We start from the raw sequence: 16777 nt of genomic DNA on the forward strand, positions 1-16777 counted from the left end.
AACAAAATTATTTTAAATTAGAGGTTTTTTAAAACTCAGAATCTTACAGAATTTGCCTATATATGTGTATGTATAAAGGTATGTATATAGGATCTAATTAGAATTGTCCTTGGACATTTACTTAATCCATTCTCCATTTTTGTCCAAACAGGAAATTGAAGAACAGAATGGTTTAGTGGTTCCCTAATGCTAATATGACACAGCTGATTCGTGGAAAAGCAGTTAAAAAAAAACCAAAAAACCCTTGGTCTCCTGATCCTCAGTCCATTCTACTTCTGTATCATCAGTTGTAAAAGAAGAAAAAAATCTAATTTTTGGTCATTATGAATTTAAATGAAAATTTTTTAAAAACATAATTTATTATTTGATGACAATAGCAGGAGGAAATGGACTTTTACAAATTATTCAATCAGAGTTGGGACAGAAGAGATTTATTAAGGAAAATGGGGAAATTTTGGTAAAGTTGTAGATTGGCAATATGTCCCAATCAGATTTCCTATACATCTATTTAACCCTAAATAGCATATCTATAAAAATAACCTTTCTCACTCTTCAGTCTATGCAGCACGGGAAGATGGAACTCTGGAAGAAAGCCAATCCTACTGGCCTAAGAATTTAGAGAACTGAGTTTGGATCTGTCTGAGCAGCTAAAATCTAAGGTGAAATTCCCTAACAGAAGGAGCTACTGAGTGAGAAGTCTGGAAATCTGCATGTAAACTCCCCTCAAGTTGTTGGCTGATTGCCTGTAAATATGCCAGTGACAGTCCAAGGAACCTAGCAGAAGGTAACAACTGGGGAAGGTTCTAAGAGCTAAGCAGAGATTTTAGCTGCTGCCCACCACAGGTAAGACACACTTTGGAGCTGAAATCCAAGCAAGTTAAGTGACGTTGGTAAACACCTTGGGCTCTCCATGAAGTTAGGAATAAAGACTACATCACCAAATCTAAAACATAAACCTGTCCTTAAAAAGTGAAAACTGAGCTTCCCCAAGTTAAAGGTGATCCGTCTGTAATTTAACTGCCTGCTAGAACAAAACTCAATACTTTTCAGAGGAAGATCCAGAGACTCTGCAATGTATTATCCACAGCATAACAATAAAAAATTACTAGAATGGGAAAATGTGACTTATAGTCAATAGAAGGAGACCAACAAAGGACCTAGGTGTTAGAGTTGGCAGAGAAAGACTTTAAAATAACTGCGATAAATAAGTTTAAATGTCTACAAGAAAAGATGGATATAACATATAAAGAAATGGGTCATGGGGAATAAAGATTAGAAAAGCAGAAAAGAAACTGCCCTTATTCACAGACAACATGATTCTACATGATTCTCCAAAAATCTAATAATTCCAATAAGTGAATTCAGCAAGTTTCTAGGATATAAAAAGTCAGTATTTCGCTACTATTTCAACGAACAATTGGAAATAACATTCAAAAATAAATATCCTTTATAGTAGTGTCAGAAAACATTAAATACCTTAGAATAAATTTTTGAAAAGGTACCAAAGACCTCTACTTTGAAAACTACAAGTCTGCAGGAAGAAAAGCCTAAAAAGTAAAGAAATACACCATGTACATCATTGCAGGATGATATTGTAAAGATGTCATTCTACCTAAAAATAATCTACAGAATCAGTATAATTCCAACTCAGAATGCTGTTTTTTAAATGTAAATTGGTAGTCTAACATTAACTGTTATATGGAAAATGCAAAGGACCAAAAGAGTTAAAATAATCCTGAAAAAGAAAAGACAGTTTGGAGAACCTAGACCATCTGATTCTAAGACTTACTATAAAGCTATAGCAATTAAGACAATGTGTTATTGGCATAAGAAAAGACAAATAGATGGACTGAACAGAATAGAGAATCTAGAAATAGACCTCCCCACCATATATATTCAGCCAATTGACAGAAAGGCCAGAAATTCAGTGGTGGAAAAAAAAATATTTTGAACAAATGATGCTAGAACTGGATATCTGTATATCCTGACCAATACATCACAACATAAAAAAAATAACCTGAGGTGGATTGTAAACCTAAAAATAAAAACCAAACTATAAAATCCTTAGAAGGAAGCATAAAGAGGGGCACCTGGGTGGCTCAGTTGTTAAGCGTCTGCCTTCGGCTCAGGGTGTGATCCTGGCGTTCTGGGATCGAACCCCACATCAGGCTTCTCTCCTGGGAGCCTGCTTCTTCCTCTCCCACTCCCTCTGCTTGTGTTCCCTCTCTTGCTGGCTGTCTCTGTCAAATAAATAAATAAAATGTTTAAAATAAAAAAAAGAAAAAGAAGGAAGCATAAAGAATATCTTCACAATAATGTAGTAGGCAAGGATTTCTTGGTATGTAAAAAGTAGTAACCATGAAAGAAAAAAAAGATACATTGGACTTTATCAAGATTAGATATGTCTGTTCATCAAAAGATACCCTTAAGAAAATGGAAAAGGTAAATCACATATTCACTATCAAGCCTTAGTGAAGCTATACTGCACAACTTACATGCAATGGAAATATGATTTTAACACAGGTCTTTTGATTTTATTCATATTTTGTTCTAGAGAAATGGAAATATCATTAATCTTGACACTGCAAAAGTACAGAAGTTGAAGTTTAAGAAATGGGCAGCAGAAATGGAAGTTTGGATAATGATATGAGTAGCATCTTACTAACATGAAAAGTAAAGAGAACGACTTCGTAGTTGGACGGAACAGGCAATAGCAATTTCAGTGTAATATTTAAAGTCAGTCAGTAACCAGTACAAATCAAAGTAACAATAGGATTATTAAATCCTAGGATAATAATAGGATTATCAAAACAAGTAGCAAGTAACATGAGTAAACTAAATACTCACCATTTATAGTTGAGAAATAATAGATAATATCCAAAGTTGATAAGTCAAAAACTAGCAGTAAAACGTAAACATTTAACCTGGGGAAAACTGATTTAAGGATGGAGGAGGGGATTCTGCTTTTCATTTTATGTCCATTCTCTAATATTTAATTTTTTCCATACATGTGCATTTATTGCATTGTTTTTAAACAAGCAGAGAGGTGAATAGATAATCAAAAAAGAGGGAGGGAGAGAAACCTACATACCTAGAGGTTATCACTGCATAATGAAGTTTCAGATGATTTCTTTCTTCATTACACCTGCCTGTATGGCTGACAATATTTGTATAATTATAACATGAAAATAAAGATGGTTTCCCTTTGAAGAACCAGAAAATCTCAGATTTAAAAATATCAAGTGAATTACTTCAAATCAATTGAAGTACTTTATTGCCTACCAGAAAATAACATCTGGCAGTGTTGGAGCTTTCTGGTGGGAAAACACTTTAGAATGTCAAAGTACTATTAACTTCTTAGTTTGGATCCCAAGGATTACACCGAATACAAACCACTGTTGTTTCAGTTGATGAATTCTGGAGCATCCTTAGCCTCAAAGTGCCATGTAGGACTGAAGAATACTTCCCTACAGTTGAGCAGAAAGTTCTCACAATAAAATTATGGTCAAATGTCACTGAGTTCTTTGCAATTACTGTGGGAGTAAAGAAATCCTAAAAATACCCCTATGGTAGTGTCTTTATGGTTTGTACTGACATAAACTCTTTTGGGATTCTTCTCTAAGATGAAGTCTACACCCATAATTATGTCATCATGTATGCAGAAGTGTCATTTTTGCTCAGTTCTTGTAACTTCTTTATAAGCCTGGAAGAAAAATAGCTAATGGTGACGGCCAGAGCCATCTGCCACTTGGATACTAGTGTTCCCACTAGAACTGTGATGTTGGTTCATCTATATCCTAAATTAGGTGTGTAGAGAAAAAAATTACATGCCTGTAAGACTGCATTTTATAGCTAGCAGATTGTTGTTCCAGAAACTAGTCATCAGGTTATCTTGGCCATTGTAAATTCAGTACATTTGGGAATTATTCTCAAGAAAACATTGGGTAGAAGCTCTAACTAGTGGCTTGGACTTTGTTTGACTACCGCAAAGACTGGAAAAAAGTAAAGCACATATGAAGCTCTGGTGTATAATATAGCAATTTAATTCCATGATACATGATGGTGAAACCTTGATCAGGAATCCTCATTGATTTTGTAAGATTATATTAATGGTTTATGGTAGACTCCTTCACAAATGGAAATGAAATGTTCCCAATTCCCCTATTGTTTTATTCCTAAGTTTGGGCCAGATATTTGCAATCAACTAATGCTATGTGTGTGCATTTTTTTCCTTAGTTAAATTTAGGATTCTCTAAGAAACTTGCTTGCAGAAATATAGTGAAAGAGTTAAAAGTAGGGATTTTGAAGTCAGACAGATTTGGTTCTGAATCCCTCAAGCTCGATTTGCTAGATAATATTCATCAACACAGCCATTGTGAACCTCAGTTTTCTTATCTATGAAAAAGGAATGAAAGCACAGAGAGTTGTTATAAAATTAAATATGATAGTTTATGTAAATCACCTAGTGCAGTGGTTCCCAAGTTGTGTGCACATTGGATTCTCCTGGGGAGCTACAAAAAGACCTACTGGTTCCTGTGTTCCATCCCAAAAGACTGTGATTTAATGGGTCAGAGGTGTGACCTGAGTTTTGAAATTTTGTAAAGGTCTCTAGGTGATCCTAATATACAAACAGGTTTGGAAACCACTGACCTAGTGCATAGCAACACAGGCATAAGGTGTATATGGCCTAAGTGTTTTAAAAACATTATCTAACTTAATATTTGTAATAATCTGAAGAAACAAACACTATACAATTCTCAATTTCCAGATGATAACCTGGGGTTTAGAGATATTTGATAACATAATCAAGGCCAAGTGATTATTACAAAGCAGAATCAGTATTTAAACCCAGTTTGTCTGAATCCAAAGCCAAGCCCTCAGTTGTAATGCTATCTAGCCCCAAGCAAATTTCCTATCCATAACTTTCCCAACCCAATTGAAGTATGGCATATTGACAATCTCAGTTTTGGGGGGAAAAAAGAAAGAAGAAAAAAAAGACAAAACACACACACACACAAAAACCCCACCAGAGTTGTGGGTAAACACTCAAGAAATCAGAGAAACAACTACTTTGTCTCAAGCAAATGGTCAGACTGAAAGCATGGCATAACTAAGGATTATTGCAGGAAATGGGATAATAAAGGTTAGGTATATTTCCCATCAATAAACATACCATTCCATGTTAGACAATAGTTCTTAGTCCTGCCAAATTTAATTTCCTTAAATTTTTTAAAAAGATTTATTTATTTGAGAGAGAGAGTGTGAGAGTGTGTGAGCAGGGGGAGCTGTGGAGGGGAGAAGGAGAGAGAGAATCTCAAGTAGACTCCCTACTAAGCGTGGAGCCCAATGCAGGACTAGATCCGCCCTGAGATCATGACCTAAACCGAAACCAAGAATTGGACGCTCAACTGACTGAGCCACCCAAGCACCCCAGTCCTGGCGAATTTTTTAATAGAATTTTGCATGAAAACTCACTCCAGTTTCCTTCTGAATGGATCAAGGACTGAAAAGACAAAGATTTCTTTTGGAAGTTATACTCAGCACTTACTTTTCACTTATCTGTACTACGATAGTTAGCATTTGTCAAGAACTAGATTGAAGTTCAATAAACTCCAAGATACAAGTGAAGTGATAAAGCATTACCATTTTACTATGAGCATATCCTTCACAGAACCATCTTGAACTGGATTTTTTACTCCAGCTTCTCAGAACAGACTAGAATAACTGAGAGACTTTTTAAAAAACAAAAAGTCCCCACAAAACAGCTATTCTCCGTCATAACACCTGGGTTGTCTAGGTATCCAACTGAAGAAAACAAAATTAGAGGGCAAATACTATCTGATTTCAAGACTTATTATAAAACTGCAGTAATTAAGACAGATGTATTGGCATAAAGATCAACAATGGAACACAATAGAGAGCCCAGATATAGACCCACATGTGTCTAAACAACTGATTTTTGACAAAAGTACAAAGGCAATTCACTGGAGAAAAAGTAATCTTTTCAACAAGTGGTGCTGGAATATTTGTATATCCATATACAAAAAAAAGAGAGAGAGAGAGAGAGAGAACTTCAACCCATACCTCTTACCACATACCAAAATCAACTCAAAATGGATCACAGATTTAATGTAAAAATCTAAAACTATAGAACTTCTGAAAAACAACATGAGACAAAATCTTTGAGACCCTGGGTCTAAACAAATATTTCTTAAATACACCACCAACGACACAATCCATAAGAGAGAAAAAAACCCAATAAATTGGACTTCATCAAAATTTGAACGTTCAATTCTTCCAAAGATCCTATAAAAGAATGAAAAGACAATCCATGGATTGGAGAAGACACTTGCAAATCATAGATCTGATATAGAACTTGTATCCAGAATATATAATGGACTTTCAAAACTCAATAATAAGAAAACAACTCATTTATTTTTTTAAAAGGGAACAAGTGGTTTGAACAGACACCACACCAAAAATATATATGGATAACAAATGAGCATGTGAAAGGATGCTCAGTGTCATTTGTCATTAGGTAAATGTAAATTAAAACTGCAATGAGATACCACTACACACCTAACAAATTGGTTGAAATTAAAGTAACTGACCAAATCAATTAAAGTAACTGACCAATCAGCGAGGATGTGGAAGAATCAGAATTCTCATTCACTGCAGGTAGAAATAAAGCATTTCAGCCCTTCGGAAAAAAGCTGCACAGCATCTTAAAAAATTAAATACACACCTACTGCATGATTTAGCCATTCCACTACTAGGTATTTACCCAAGAAAAATGAAAATAGACATCATAAAAAGATTTGAATACAAATATTCATAGTAGTTTTATCTACAATAGCCCCAAACTGGAAACGACCAAATGTCCTTCAATGGGTGATTGGATAAGCAGATTATGGTATATCCATGCAACATCCAACATGCAGCATGGATAAATATCAGAATAATTATGCTGAGTAAAAGTGTTACAAAGGGATTTCTCTAAATTAAAAGTAGCCAAGAAAAAACCAAATACATGTTGTATGATTCTATTTATATAAAACTGTAGAAAATGCAAACTAATATATAATGACAAAAAGCAGACCAGTGGTTACCTAGACCAAGGTAGGGGAGGTAGAAGGGATTAGAAAAAGACACACAAAAACTTTTGCGCATAATAAATATGTTTATTACCTTAATCATGGTATGGTTTCAAACGGGTAGGCATGTGTCAAAAGTTGGACATGTTTTAATACATTTTAAATATGTATAGTTTTTTATATCAATTATATCAATAAATCTATTGAACATATACATTTTTAAAAAAGCTCTTCTCTTCTTGATTAAAGACTTCATTCGCTAAATAGAAAAACATTACATATGATTGTGATATTTTTATTTTGTAATTGTTTCTTTTGATTACACGTTGCTGTGATTTCTGATAGGGTTAGGCTTCATCTTCTAGTAATAAAAGATTACCATTTTTAAAAAGCCTGCTTTATTGTTTAAAGACAGCACAAATATCTTAATTAATTGTCTGGATGAAAATAAAAACTCCTTCTACCTCAAAAAGAAATTAGGAGTATCATGGATTAGGGAAAGTTGTATAAAAAATTTTATTTTTGAAATTCAAAAACTGGTGACCGTATTCAATAGTTTGCAGATTTATCTCATGTATCCTGATCCATCATTTAACAGGCAATTATGAGAGCACACTGCTGGTGAGAATATCCGTTCTCATAACTAAAAACATATCTGCCACACTTAAGTACATTTAATTTCTGAGCGTCAGTTTGCTAAAGCTTTTGTTTGTCTTTTTCTCCTTTCTTCACCAAAGGTAAATGGCACAGTAGAATCTTTAGAGACAAAGTTGCATTTCAACAAGCTGGTTTTGGGATTTGTTCATGTCCTGTGCTTGCCATTATTTATTGCTTTATAAAGGTTATAGGTAGGTAAATATAACTAAAGGTCGATGAAACAGAACATTTTACAGAACACCCCATTCACTTAACATATTATTAGAACTTCTAGCATTTAAAATTATTTTCAAGAATGAATATATTAGAATTATTACAACTGAAATATTCATGACATATCCATATAGATAGGAACAGATGGTTTTTATTTATTTTTTATTTAAAAAAATTTTTTTTAGATTTTTTTATTTATTTTTTAAAGTAATCTCTACATCCAATGTGGGGCTTGAACTTACAACCCTGAGATCAAGAGTTGCATGATCAGGGGTGCCTGGATGTCCCACTCAGTTAAGCATTTGACTCTTGACTCCTGATTTTGGCTCAGGTCATGATCTCAGGGTTGTGAAGTTGAAGCACTGGTTTGACATGCACTGGGCATGGAGCCTGCGTAAGATTCTCTCTCCAAAGGAAAAAAAAAAAAAAGAAGAAGGAGTTGCATACTCTACTGACTGAGCCAGCCAGGCACCCTGGAATAGTAGATGTTTTGTTTTTAAAGATTTATTTATTTTGAGAGAAAGAAAGAGAGAAAAAGGAGAGAGAGCACCTGTGAGCAGGGGGAGGGCAAGAGGGAGTGGGAGACACTCTCAAGCAGACTCCCCACTGAGCACAGGGCTTGATCTCACAACCCTGAGATCATGACCCGAGCTGAAACCAAGAGTCCGATGCTCAACCAACTAAGCTACACAGGCGCCCCATACGGATGGCTTTTAAATGCCTATAGAGAAGATTCCACAACTTTGCTTTTCTAATTTATTTTGTGGTATCTTTACCTTAAAGCCAGGACTAAAAGGAAATTCTTGCTTATTCAGAATTTTGATGAATGACATATTCATAACTAACTTAATATACTGGTTAATAGGAGTTGCTCTATGTAGTATACCCAGATTTCCAATTTATAAAAGAAGTGTATTGTAATGAAATCTACTAAAATGAGGCCCTAGAATACCTAAAACAATCTTAAAAAAGAAGAATAAAGTATGAGGCATCACTCTTCCTGATATTAGGGCCATTTATATAACAACAGTAATCAAGACAGTAGGGTACTGGTGGAGGAAAAGATGGATAGATCAATGGAAAAGAAGAGAATCCAAGAAGAGACCTACACCCTCTCAATGTCAGTATCCTGGTTGTCATATTATATGAAAGTTTTGCAAGATGTTAACACTGGGTGGAACTGGGAAAGTGTACAAGGGATTTCTCTAAATTATTTCTCACAAGTGCATGTGAATCTATAATTATCTCAAAATTATAAGTTTAGTTTTAAAAGTAAAATAATAGCAAATGGAATGGAATATAATTATTCTGTTTCATTTTAAAATGAAATACAGGATTTTATAATTCTTGGTGGTTTTTATTATAAAGATAATTACCACATATAAAGAGTAGAAAAAAACAACTCATTATTTAAAATTTTTAGTTAATTCGATTTTCTATGAATAGGCATTGACTGTACACAGAATTGTAGTAATAAGACCTCTGAGAGTTCTGTAACCTTTTCCAGGTTTCAGGAAGATAAGCCATAAGCAACTTAACAACCCAGAAAGCTGCTGGCCTCCAGGCATGACCTGGGTCCAGGCCACCTGATTGGTTCTTATGTAATGCAATAAGAAAAGGATTTTCTCATCAGCATATCAGAATACTCAAATTTTGCCTGTGAGTATCTATTTCACAATCTTGAAATATATAAGCAAGAATACATAAAATTGGAGCACAACATTAAAATATTTGTACGAGGTTATTTTTTCATACTATCTTTGCGAGTAATCCAACCTATGATGTTATAATGGATGTTATAATTATGAAAGTCTGTTTTGTTTTGGGTTTTTTTCCCTAAAGCATGGTCTTTTCTATATTTTTAGAAGATACTAACATTATAAGAGTGAGCTGGTAAAAATGTTATACATTTTGATTTAGACACATTTTCAAACATAACCTCACAAGCTTTTAGAAATATATGGATAGTTGAAAATGTTTCATAAAGTGCTTTATCAAAGCAAAATTGTAAAAGTAAAAACAAAAATTGTCGTTTTTTTTTTCTGCTTGTCCACTTCCACTGCAACCATCTTGATTCATGCTTTTACCTCAAATGACTTGCCTGAACAATTTAAGCAGCCTACTAATTTCTTAGCTCTGACCTATTCTCATTTTCCACCCCTAGTCCATCCCCCTCACTGTCCCCATAGTGATCTTTCTAATAAGAAATCTGCTTACCTTGTGTCTGCTTGAAATCCAATCATTGCTTCTGATCACCTAAAATATAAAATCTAGACTTTGCTGGGCATCAAGGCTACCTAAAAGTTGGCCCAGCCTACCTGTTGCTACTAAATACACATCCGTACTCTACAGTGGCCACCCTCCTCCATCTTCTCAGAACACACCACACTTTTGCTCATGTGGGCCCTTCCACCTAGAATGCCCATCTTTGCCTCTGCCTGGTCAATGATCTCACCTCCTCTCTGAAGTTGTCCTCAATATCCTGAGGCAGTTCATCACTCCTTTTTTTTTTTCTTTTGCTCTCTGGGGATTTTATATGGAATAATAGTTACTATTTCTTGAGCGCTTACTAGGTACCAGGCACTGTGCCTAACTAAGCATCTTACAGACGTGATCTCATCTAATCTGCCCAGCAGCCCTATGAGGTCATGGGGCACTTTTCACACTGTCTTCTCATTCATTGTTTTCATGTCCAGATCCTCACTAGAAGAGACCAGTCTCATTCATCTTATCTGAACAACCTCCTCGCATAAAGTCTGATCAAATCAGGTGCTCAGTAAATATTTTTGAGTGAGTGAATGATGGAATGAGTCAAATGAAATAAACAAATACAATAGGGTGCCTTAAAAAGTAACTTATTGGAACTGGCTTCCCATACATGTATGTGGCCAGAGCCCTGGAATATGCATCTTAATGCAAATATCTCTCTCCTTGCCCCTGGCGTGCTGCCTGATCAAGTAGACCTTTTTAGTTAACTGCCCGCCTCATAAATGATCCCCTTTTTAAATAAGTGCCCCCTTCCCCATGTAAGGGTGAGTCCTCTACAATGTGTTTCTGCCATATTAGCCTGCGTCTCAGAGTATAGGTGAGTAGATCAGAATGGGCACTTAACTTGGCTGGGCCAGAGCTTCTCAGAGTCTATGTACTTGTAAGGAAGGAGCCTCTGAGCTTGGCTCTGTCACCTAAAGGGAGAAGCTGGGGCCACCAGTAGTGATGTATCTTGAGTCTGTTTCCCACCAGAAGGACCATTTTATTCATATAAGAAAAGGGCAGCCGTCTAGGTAGATGCAATTTCAGGTGCAGGGTACAAATACATGCAGTGACCTTGAGTAGCCATAGTATTTTCCTTTGTAGCTGCGGAGGCAGAGAGAGCTGGGTTGCAGAAAGAGCAGAAAAGACCAGATATCTCAGGGTGAGTGTGCGGGGAAAGAATAAACCAAAAATCTGCCAAGAAGCAGCAGTTTATGAGAATTAGAGCATAAGCCAGCAAGAGAGGAAGGGTCAGAGGGAACCACTGCCTGGTTCCTGTCAGCTTTCCCAATACTGGGTGCAGGCCCTGAAGAGACCCCATTCCCTGTGGTGTTGCTGAGAAAATGCAGGATTCTTTCAACAAACTCCTTTTCAGCTCAGGGGCAAAATAAGTTGTGCTTTAGTCATCTAATCCCACAAGGCTGAGAGTAGCTTTTTAGAGAAACTTGCCGCGTCAGACATCTGGTGGATACATGTCTTTTCTTTTCTTTTTTTTTTTTAAAGATTTTATTTATTTATTTATTTGACAGAGAGAGAGAGAGCCAGCGAGAGAGGGAACACAAGCAGGGGGAGTGGGAGAGAAGAAGCAGACTTCCAGCAGAGGAGCCTGATGTGGGACTTGATCCCATAACGCCGGGATCACGCCCTGAGCTGAAGGCAGACGCTTAACGACTGCACCACCCAGGCGCCCCTGGATACATGTCCTGAATGCAGGTCAGACTGACGGTTCTTAACCTTAGCCATACATTAAAAACACCTGAGATGCTTTTAAACCTACCAATTCCTGCTTCCAACAGCAGACCAGTTAGATGCAAATTGGCTTGGATGGGAGGGCTCATGCGTTTGGTATTTTTAAAAGTTTCCCTGATGATTCTAAAATGTGATCAGGAATTATCATGGGCTAGATGCTATAAAAGCACAAACATGAGGGAACACTGGTAGCATATTAAGCCATTTTTATTGGTTAACTCATCTGTGTTGAATCGCTTATCAGATTACAGTCTGGGAAAAGACTTGGACAGTAAGGTAGGGTCAGGGTAGCATCAGAGCAGTAGAAAAAAAATGTATAAAAAGCGGGAGGACAGGCATTGACTTCAGTCTATATTTTTTCAAACATCAAATTATTAGCGCACTGGGAGTAGTTGCATAAACCAGTGGCTGATCGAGCAGAAGGAAATGGGTTAGCGTGAACCTTTTTAACCTCTCAAATGTGGAATTCTTTTAAAATGATACTTCATAAAAACAATATTTTGTTAAAACGTTAAATTGAAAGTCAAGCTTAATTGTATAACACATGATCTCTAGATCAGCATGATAAAGTGATCGTAGCTTAATGTCCAACTATTACTTCTATATTAATAATTCAATTATTAATGTAATTAGGAGGCAGCATGAACTTGCTGAAGTACTAAAATATGTCTCTTTAAGGTTCTATGCCCAGGGGCACCTGGGTGGCTCAGTCAGTTAAGCATCTGCCTTCGACTCAGGTCATGATTTCAGGGTCATGATCTCAGGGTCATGGGATCGAGCCCCAAGTCAGGCTCCCTGCTCAGCGGGGAGCTTGCTTCTGCCACTCCCCCTGCTTGTTTATTCTTTCTCTCTCTCTCAAATAAATAAATAAAATATTTTTTTAAAAAAAGGCTCTATGCCCAATTTCCCCACAGTGTTACCTGAGATCAGGTATGACTCCATCTTGCTTAAAATGTTGTTGGTACATTTCTTAATGCATTCTGACTGGTACTGTAGCTAGTTTAGTGTCTGTCTTTTGTCTTCTTAGAAGCTCCTTGAAGAAGCAATCATGGTATTGATTTTCAAAGGAACCTTCTTCAATTAGGGCATCTTAGTTTTATTCGTTGTATTAAGGTATATCATTTAGGCATAAATTCTACTGCCAATAATGGTAAACTGTGCCACAATGGCTTAAACGATGGGTTTATTTTTCTCCTGTAGCAAGAAATCCAGATACAGGCAGTCCAAGGCTGGCACAGCTTCTCAAAGAAGCCATTAGGGATACACATTCTTTTCATTTCTCTGCTTCTGCCATCCTTACTGTTTAGCTTGTCACCTCATGGACATTGAGATGGCTACTACAGCGGCGTGTGGGTGGCTCAGTCAGTTAAGTCTCTACCTTAGGCTCAGGTCATGGTCTCAGGGTCCTGGGATCCAGGCCAGAGTAGGACTCCCTGCTCAGCAGGGATTCTGCTGCTCCCTCTCCCTCTGCCTCTCCCCCCTACTTGTGCTCTCTCTCACTCACTCAGCTCTTTCTCTCTCAAATAAACAAAAAATCTTAAGAAGAAAAAAACAAAAGATGGCTGCTACACCTGTGCGTTAACATTTTTTGCAGGCAAGAAGGGGACAGGTTCAAAAGGCCTAAAGGATCATTCTGGCCCAATCTATCCTTTTAAAAAACTTTTCTGGAATCTCAGCTATTAACACTTCACTGGTTAGAACTGGACACGTGTTTATCCCTGGACCAATACCAGAAAATAATTAGGGAGAAAGGAATTACGGATTGGGATTGAGTCAGACAAAACAGTCGCATAAGGTTTGATTCTAATTCGAACTGAAAGGAAAGTTACCGATTATTTGGCACCTCCTACTAAGGTCTGACAGACGAGAAAACTGCGGGCCAGAAATGTCTGAGATCCACAGCCAAGTAACGGCAGGACAGAGAATAGACTACGATCCAGCTATCACGGTTCCTAGGCCATTGAACATTCCATACGTCCACATATGGATCATTAGAAGGCCCTACGTTAGAAGCTATGAGCCATTTCCAAAGACAGGATTTAGAACATTGGAACTTTGTTTCAGCTCTCTCCAAAAGAACCTTCCCTTCCTATAAACATTCAGAGCAACAAATGGGAAAACAGACCTTCCAATCTTCTTTTGACTTAAAAGATGGCAAAATAAACTCCCAAATTTCCGGGAGACAGGCATATCCTCCATAAGGTGTCCTCTTGCTCTGTGTAACTTAGAAGGTTGTTTTTTAAAAATCCTAATGCAGAACAAATTCATTACACAATGAAAATCCAAAAATGATCAAGTGTAATTCTAGTGTTCTCTCTTTTCCCTTATATATGCTATTATTGGTAATTTTTGTTAGGAAAAATCAATTTTAATTTATTGTTACTATCGAATGATCTTGATACCCCAAAAATAAGGATTGATAATTGTATGACATCTAAATAATTATCATTCCATAATTTTTCAGTTTCCCCAAATGACCAATCTTAGCCTTTTAGATCTGATAGCTGCATTCTAGGAAAAAAATAATAATCTCCATTTCAACCAAGAAATATTCTACAACAGTTTTGATTATTAGTTCTCCATATCTATGATTTTTATCATTATGAGTAAATGCTGAATAAGTGCTAGCTATTATTAAGTTTAGGTTAATGTAAGCTCAACAACAAGACAACAGATATACATCTTTGAAACAGTAAATCAGGTTAAAACAAAAATCAATTATATTTCTATCATGTTCAAACATATTTGGGCCTGGATTTCTGAGACTCATAGTATTTCATAATGATATCATTACCATTATACACATATGCTTAACCAAGCATATATGTATTTAAATCATTCATCTATCTGCTGTCATATACTACCTTAAGGATGTATTTGGCAATAACCTCACTACCACCACAAACTCTGTTAGGGAGAATGATTCCTATGAAAATTCTACTTCATGAGCTATCATTTTAAAGAGGGAGGTACAGTAAAGAGATTTTTTATCATACATTTTGTAATAACCCTACATAGTTTTTCTAAGTCAATTTTAATCTGTTTGGGGTGTGTAGTTTATCGGTTATATTTCAGTTTCCATGGCAACAGATGCAATCATCACATACACATTCTGCAGCTGGGTAGACAGGCAGTCTCCTCTGAGACTTTAACTTGCAAATAAAGCAGTGTGTGAGTAAGAGGCAAGCATTCCTCTCCTCCAAGAGACTGAGTGCACTGCACTTCTAGGATACCAGTCTCAGGTGATAGCCAAAGCAAGGCTTCCAAACGCAGCTCTTTCTCCAGCTATCTCATGGAACAATTGAGACATCTTTACCCAAGGCAGAAAGATACTTCCATTTCTGCTTTTAGAATTTGGGACTTAGGTTAAATAAAACACAATGGAAAACCGTACACTAAGTACCTGGTTCTCATCCATTTCTTGAGACTTCCTGTGTTTCTGAAGTGGAAATTTATAAAAATCCAGTTCAGCTGCTCTGAAAATAAAACTCAGATGATGATGAAAAATAAAGTTGTAGAAGTCACTGGAAAAGAAGTAGAAACCAAACACATTTCAGTAACAAAAAATCCTTAAGTGTCCTTCGTGATGTCCTGAAAGTGAGATATCATGTATTCATTTAGCTACTTCTTCCAAACACAGTGAAATAGTTGACTCAGTTTCAAAAAAAGATGCTTTACTTTTTTGTTATAGGAAATATCAAATATACACAAAAAGAAAATAAATGAACCTCTATGTACATATCTCACAGATTCAGTAATGAGCAACATTCTGATACTTGTTTTACCTAAAACCCACACATATTTTTGACAGATTATATTAAAGGAAATCATGTCAGTTCACTCACATACATCTACTATATCTCCAGCTGATGAGGATATTTTAAAAATAACAATTATGTTCTTGTCTATAACACTTGAAGAAGAGCAATTAATTCCTTAATTTCAGAAATATTCTATTTTGAATAAATAATAATATGAAAAGAGATTGGTGTTAACAGTTGTTATACATTATTTAAAAGGCTTGTAAATAAATGAGTTCCATGAAAAAGTATAAATAATTTATTGTTCCCATGGAAAACAAAATACAAAAAAAAAAATTTTTTTTTAGTTCTGTCCTAAATTTTTCTGGTCCTCTTTCTAGGTGAGGCACCAATTTCTGATCAGGTACTATCATTTTACAATAGTGTAGGGAATACCCATCGAAGAAGTTCATTTTAATTGAAATAACAGTGGGAAATATCTGATTCAGTCTTCAATTCCTCTACAGTTGGCCCAGAAATCAGTGCCAAGAGGTTATCTTTCCCCATATGCCTGTGATTGCTTTAAACTACTATGTATATGAAATCTGTTTTATTAGAAGCTATTGATTAAGCTATTTCTCCATGAAAACCTTTCTTATAGATGACTAATGTTCCATTTGTTGAGTGTCTGTCTGTCTTTGCCTGTCCACTTAACTTCTATGAAATTCCCTCTGATGTTTTTCCTTGTCTTTCCTGTCAATCTTTTTTCTTTCTTTTCTCATTTTTTTTCCCTCCATTTGCATCTTTCATTTCCTTTCTAATCTCTGCCTCTCTGTCCTAGCTTCTAAGTTTATTGACTATTAGGCAATATTCCCTATTCTTAATTTTAAAAATTGATAAGAAAAACATTTGGGGCTTGTCTAAAAGAAAATACAATGGTTTTTCACTTTTCCCCCCTTTTTTTAAATTGAGGTGTTATTGACATATAACATTATGTTACCGGTGCACAACATAATGATTTGATATTTGTATATATTGTGAAATGATCACCTCAACTCTAGTTAACATCCATCA

General features: G+C 35.9%; 1 long non-coding RNA gene across 6 annotated transcripts in view; it reads left to right on the forward strand.

Moving 5' to 3' along the window:
- Window positions 1–15883, forward strand: part of LOC123797797 (uncharacterized) — a 144087-nt gene extending 128204 nt beyond the window's left edge. For 5 of the 6 annotated variants that reach the window (XR_006781075.2, XR_015725765.1, XR_015725766.1 and 2 more), the window contains 3 exons: window positions 557–843; window positions 9472–9623; window positions 11744–15883. This is a non-coding gene — a long non-coding RNA (uncharacterized LOC123797797). Of the gene's footprint in view, window positions 1–556; window positions 7486–9471; window positions 9624–11743 lie in introns of those variants that run through there. The other variant, XR_015725763.1, reaches the window with a different exon arrangement.
- Window positions 15884–16777: the final 894 nt, after the last annotated feature.

This window comes from Ursus americanus, chromosome 9, assembly GCF_024610735.1.
Source record: "Ursus americanus isolate L20-20 chromosome 9, mUrsAme1.1.p, whole genome shotgun sequence".
Taxonomy (NCBI): domain Eukaryota; kingdom Metazoa; phylum Chordata; class Mammalia; order Carnivora; family Ursidae; genus Ursus; species Ursus americanus.